Genomic DNA, 6000 nt, shown 5'->3' with positions numbered 1-6000 from the left:
GGGGAGGGGTGGATTTTAATAGGCAGTTTGTCAGATAAAGGTCTCACATTTTTTGAAAAAATACATTTATTAAATTTTTAAGAATGCAAGTCATTCTCCAATTGATAAATGGAATATGAATAGGCAGTTTTCAAATGAAGAAATCAAAACCATTTTTAATCATATAAAAATGCTGTACATCATGACTGATTAGAGAAATGCAAAATAAAACAACTTTGAGATATTTTACACATACTAGATTAGATAAAATGACGGAAGGGGAAATTGACAAATGTAGGAAAGAAAGTGGAAAGATTAGGACACTAATTCATTGTTGGTGGAACTGTGAACTGATCCAACTATTTTGGAGTAAAATCTGGAATTATGTTCAAAGAGTTATTAAATTATCATACCCTTTAACCCACCAATATAACTATTTGTTCTATTTCCAAAAAATGATTAGGGAAAAAGAAAAAGCACATATATGTTCTAAAATGTTTATAGCAGCTCTGTTTGTGGTAGCAAAGAACTGGAAATTGCAGGGATGCTCATCAATTGAGGAATAGCTGAACAAGTTGCGGCATATAATTGTGGTGGATTACTACTGTGCTGGAAAAAATTATAAGCTCAACGATTCTGGAAAAACATGGAAGACTTGCATGAAATAATAAAGAACAAAGTAAGCAGAACCAAAGAGAACATACAGTAATAGCAATATTGTTTTAATTGTAATATGTTATGGACATGCTTGTTTTATTCAATAAATTAAAAATAAAATTAAAAAAAAGATTTCAAGGAAGTAACCTCTTTCCAAGAAGTTTTCATTTAATTTTCTTTCTTCTTTATTTCTCTTTACTTCTATATGATTATTTTTGTGTCCCTTATGAGGTAAGAATTTTTGAGAATACTAAATTTGAATTACCTTCTATATTCCATTTCTGTTATTGCATTTGAAGCACAAGTGATAAACAAACTAGCTGACTCAGGGAATGGAGCCTAACCCTAGAGTCAGGAAGACAAGATCAAATTGAGACTCTTCCTAGCTACATGAGTCTAGGCAAGTCACTCTCTAGAACATATCAATTCATGAAAGTAGCAATACTGAACTGAAATAACATTATGTGGTGGGAATTTATGACCACAAAATATGAGGTCCTATTCTATCTGTATTTGCCATTTGTGACTCAAGGAAACCTATTTCCTCAAAGATATTATGCTCTGTACTCACACAAAGTTTGGATTCATCCTGGGGGTGATGGAAGTCAGGCTTTTCTGGAATGCTTTGTCTCATTAGTTCCCACTCAGAGAGTAACTTGGGCAGAATTTCTTTTTTTTTTTTTTTTAAATAACTTCTTATTGACAGAACCCATGCCAGGGTAATGTTTTACAACATTATTCCTTGCACTCACTTCTGTTCCGATTTTTCCCCTCCCTCCCTCCACCCCCTCCCCCAGATGGCAAGCAGTCCTTTACATGTTGAATAGGTTACAATATATCCTAGATACAATATATGTGTGTGCAGAACCGAACAGTATTCTTGTTGCACAGGGAGAATTGGATTCAGAAGGTATAAATAGCCCGGGAAGAAAAACAAAAATGCAAGCAGTTTATATTCATTTCCCAGTGTTCTTTCTTTGGGTGTAGCTGCTTCTGTCCATCCTTGATCAACTGAAACTGAATTAGCTCTCTTTTTTGAAGAGATCCACTTCCATCAGAATATATCCTCAAACAGTATCGTTGTTGAAGTATATAATGATCTCCTGGTTCTGCTCATTTCACTTAGCATCAGTTCATGTAAGTCTCGCCAGTCCTCTCTGTATTCATCCTGCTGGTCATTCCTTACAGAACAATAACATTCTACAACGTTCATATACCACAATTTTCTCAACCACTCTCCAATTGATGGGCATCCATTCATTTTCCAGCTTCTAGCCACTACAAACAGGGCTGCCACAAACATTTTGGCACATACAGGTCCCTTTCCCTTCTTTAGTATCTCTTTGGGGTATAAGTTGGGCAGAATTTCTAACACAAACTTAGGTGTGGCTCATGTCCAGTGTGTCCAAGAGAGATTAACAGAATCCTTTCTAGAAGTATTCAATGTACAAAATAGATGTCAGGTGCAGAACAGCTACTTATTCCCTCCAATATAAAAGAAATACACTTTGTGAGATTGGTGAACATTTTACTTTCACCTCAGACTTGTACTGTCTGAATGATTCATAAAGTCCAGATGTCCTGGCCAATCATGCATAGTTCTTTAGTCCATTCAATTCCAGGATGGTCCCTTTAAAGATCATCTTCTCCTCAGAGAAATGGCATAGTTGCAGGAAGCTCTGCTCTCTCTCTCTCTCTCTCTCTCTCTCTCTCTCTCTCTCTCTCTCTCTCTCTGTGTATGACTGTCTGTCTGTCTGTCTCTGTGTGTGTTTGTCTGTGTGTCTGTATCTGTGTCTCTCTATGTCTCCTGTCTGCCTGTCTCTGTCTGTCTCAGCCTGTCTCTGTCTCTCTCTGTCTCTCTGTCTCTCTCTCTCTGTATGACTGTCTGTCTGTCTGTCTCTGTGTGTGTTTGTGTGTCTGTATCTGTGTCTCTGTGTGTGTGTCTCTCTATGTCTCCTGTCTGCCTGTCTCTGTCTGTCTCTGTCTCTGTGTCTCTGTCTCTCTCTCTTTCTCTGTCTCTCTCTGTCTCTCTCTGTCTCTCTCTCTCTCTCTCTCTCTCTCTCTCTCTCTCTCTCTCTCTCTCTCTCTCTCTCTCTCTCTCTCTCTCTCTCTCTTTGTAACTAGTGAGTCCTGAAACTTTTAAGGTTAAAACTAGGGTTGAAAATGGCCATTCTGAGGAGTGATATTCAGCAACTAAATATAATGGAAAGAAAAACAAAACCAAAGAAATAGTGAGGGATTTTTATCCAGTCTCAGCCTCTCCCAGACAGATTCATTTTCTTCATGCTTTATATCTTTCACCTGCATTACCTCGGAAGTGAAGGAAGGAGACAAATCCTATCCCTGATCACCTTTTGTTGGAAATCCAGGGGAAAACAGGCAAAGCCCTAAAGTAAAGTGCTCAAAAAACAGAAGGGTTAAACCTTTAAAAAAAACTTTTTTGCCTACTAAGTGTGAGAGAGAACATTTCCTAGATCAAAGATCTTCAACACAACTTACCCATCTCTAGTCACAATATCAAAGGGTGAAGGAATTAACTATTAACACATGTCCTTTTAGCAAGATGCCAGAAGACCCATTCCATAGAAATGAACCCGTATGCATGTTCAACTCCAGGTAGCAGAATGAACACTCATCATTCCTGCAATTCCACCTCCTATCATTTTTGGTGCAGGACAGGTATATTAGGTGTTTTTGGTGCTGACTTTCCTTAAGGATTCAATCATCTTTTCTCCTGGATCCTATAGTAATGATGCTTTCCTTAAGAAAATGATCTCCTAATATGCAAAAAAACCTCTCACAAAATCCATTATAAGGCCTTTGTCTGTTACCAGTGATATACATCTCTATATCTATATATAAAGATATAAGTCTTAATATTTGTACATTTATAGATATAGATCCTTCTACTAGCCATGGCTAAGATATAAAGATATATACATCTTTCTCTCTATTCACAGATTTGGATTTTTCTGTTTATATCAATATAGACTGAACTTCCCTAGAAACTTTCCCCATGGTATCCTTTCCTTTCCTGTTTAGTGATGGCCTACATTCTGTTCTCCCTAGCCATCCTAATCTTTTCCCTCCGTTGCATTTATGTTATTGTTCCAGTCTTCCCTTTAGATGAAAGAAGAAATTTCTATCCTTTCCTCTGTTCATCTATGTCCTGGATGGGGTTTCTTCAATATGGTTCCTTTGTCACATCTTCCTTTTTCCCATTTGTGCAAATTCTCATCATTCCCCCTCCCACAAAAGACATAAATTCTCTTATCATGGCGGTTTAGTTCACAGAGTATTAATTCAGAATCTTTTCTTCCCCTTTTCCTTAAATTCTCCTTAAATCTTTTTGCCATATTTCTTTTATTCCTTTTATTTTACTCTTTCATTTAATTTCTTCCTTTCTTTTTTACTTTAAGCAACAACCTATAAATATGGAGGATTTGTTTCATTATTTAATTGTTTGTGGGTAATTTTATTTATTTACTTTTCTTGTGTTTTTGTTTGATTCATAGGGCATGCTTAGGAAGTATGTTTGGGGAAATTTCGGGCATGACTCCTCCAGTACAAGACTGTGCTGAAACAGATGAGTTAGAAATATGCTGAAGTGATGACTTTTAATGTGTCACTTCAGAGCAAGAGAGGCCAAACTCCCTGTTGTCAGAAATAATTGTACAGGTCATCATTTTTCTAACCCACTGCCACTATTTTCTTCCCTAAATTAGACTATGCCTGAAAGAAGGTAGAATAGTGAATTCCATATTTCTTAGGATCGATGTTCCTCAGCCATTTTCAATTAAGGCTTACCACCACCTGTCCTAATTTATTAATTATCTTTGCCATTCTTTCCTTCCTAGATCTTATTATTGGGTTCCCTCAGTCCAAGATATTTCTTCTATATTTGATATTTTAGTTTCTGAAGTAGAGCTTTACATCTGGCTCATACTTTCCTCCATTCTAGAATCTTGTATTGCGTGAGCTGATCCTGGATACACTTCTATTGGAATTATTGAGTTTGGGTTTGGGTTCCTAGGAGCTCTATTTAGGTTTTGATCTTGCATTCTTTCCTTTCTTTTTTTGCACTTTAGAAATATTATCTCATGTGATCTCAACAACTTTGGGAAGTAGATAATATTATTATTCCCATTTTACAGATGAGGATACCAAGAAAACAGAAGTTAAATGACTTGCTAGTGTCTGTGGCCATCTTAGAAATCAGGTCTTCCTGATTCCAGGCCTCATGATCTATCCACTGTACTATCTAGTTATCCTTGGGAATATTTAGCCCAAACATGTGAAGATTTCCCCTGTTAGAATAGGAGGAAGAAATTAATTTGTTCTGACAGCTATGAAAGTGGCTGAAACAGGTGCTATGGAGCACTTAAAGCTTGGCCAGTCATTGAAGATGCCAAGGTCATCCATTGAATTCAGGGTCATTGACAGTTGTCTTGACTTTTGTCTTACCACTGAACTTCAATGACTGTGGAAGAAAGAGTAAGGCTGAAGACTTTGTGTTTCACTTAAATCCACTTAAATTCATGCTACAAATGACATCATGATGCCATTAATCCTTTTCAAGAGAGACTGAAGGAAGGACAACAACAAGGATATATCAAATGTTACTGTCACTCTTACCACTTCTTCTTCCCCTCCACTTTGTCCTTTACCCCACCTTTATCCAGTTAGTTCCACAATCAGTTGTAATCAAATTTAATTCTGTCATTGCTCTAGGAAAGAGTACATCAATTCTCCACTAAGGTTCCAGTCACTATTCCTATAATAATCTCCCAAATCAAAATGTTCTTCTCTGGCCAGCACATTTTGGATGTGTTGTCTGTCCTATTAAGAATGTAAACTCCTTGAGAGAAGGAACTGTCTTTGCTCCTGTATTTGTAGTGCTTAATTATTTAAAAAAACATTCATTTGACAATCTATGTATTTTGTGTGTTGGTTATTCATTAGTAACAAGGAAAACTCAAGAAGCTTAGAACAGGGCTTAGAACAAATATCTATAAGTATTTCTTAAAGAGACTTCAGTCTCTTGCCTACTTTTGTTTTCTTAGGTGGTTTAATTAGGTCACCTTCATTTTGGTTTGCACAGTTTTCTTCCAGCAGTTTTCTTCCAGTCTTATGGTATCATTGTTTACAGAGTATGAAGGCACTTCAGCTGGGTGATGTTGCTATTTATTATTCACTCTTTCCTCAAGAAGAATATTTAAAGACATACAATAATTTGTATGCTCTACAAGGCAGTTATACACATCTTTGAATTTTCCAATTATGGATGTTCCTTATAGTTATATTATAACACACAGAGAGGAAAGAGAGCAAAAGAGACAGAGAGACAGAGACAGAGACAGAGAG

At 36.6% G+C, this 6000-nt stretch overlaps 1 long non-coding RNA gene across 2 annotated transcripts in view; it reads left to right on the top strand.

Moving 5' to 3' along the window:
* The first annotated feature begins 1149 nt into the window (after positions 1-1149).
* LOC127549600 (uncharacterized) overlaps positions 1150-6000 on the top strand; it is a 1392683-nt gene continuing 1387832 nt past the window's right edge. Inside the window, exon 1 of one of the 2 annotated variants that reach the window (XR_007950669.1) lies at positions 1150-1463. This is a non-coding gene — a long non-coding RNA (uncharacterized LOC127549600). The remainder of the gene's footprint in view (positions 1464-6000) is intronic. The other variant, XR_007950668.1, reaches the window with a different exon arrangement.

The sequence above is a fragment of the Antechinus flavipes genome, chromosome 2 (genome assembly GCF_016432865.1).
Source record: "Antechinus flavipes isolate AdamAnt ecotype Samford, QLD, Australia chromosome 2, AdamAnt_v2, whole genome shotgun sequence".
Taxonomy (NCBI): domain Eukaryota; kingdom Metazoa; phylum Chordata; class Mammalia; order Dasyuromorphia; family Dasyuridae; genus Antechinus; species Antechinus flavipes.
This window is presented reverse-complemented; position numbering and strand designations above follow the sequence as displayed.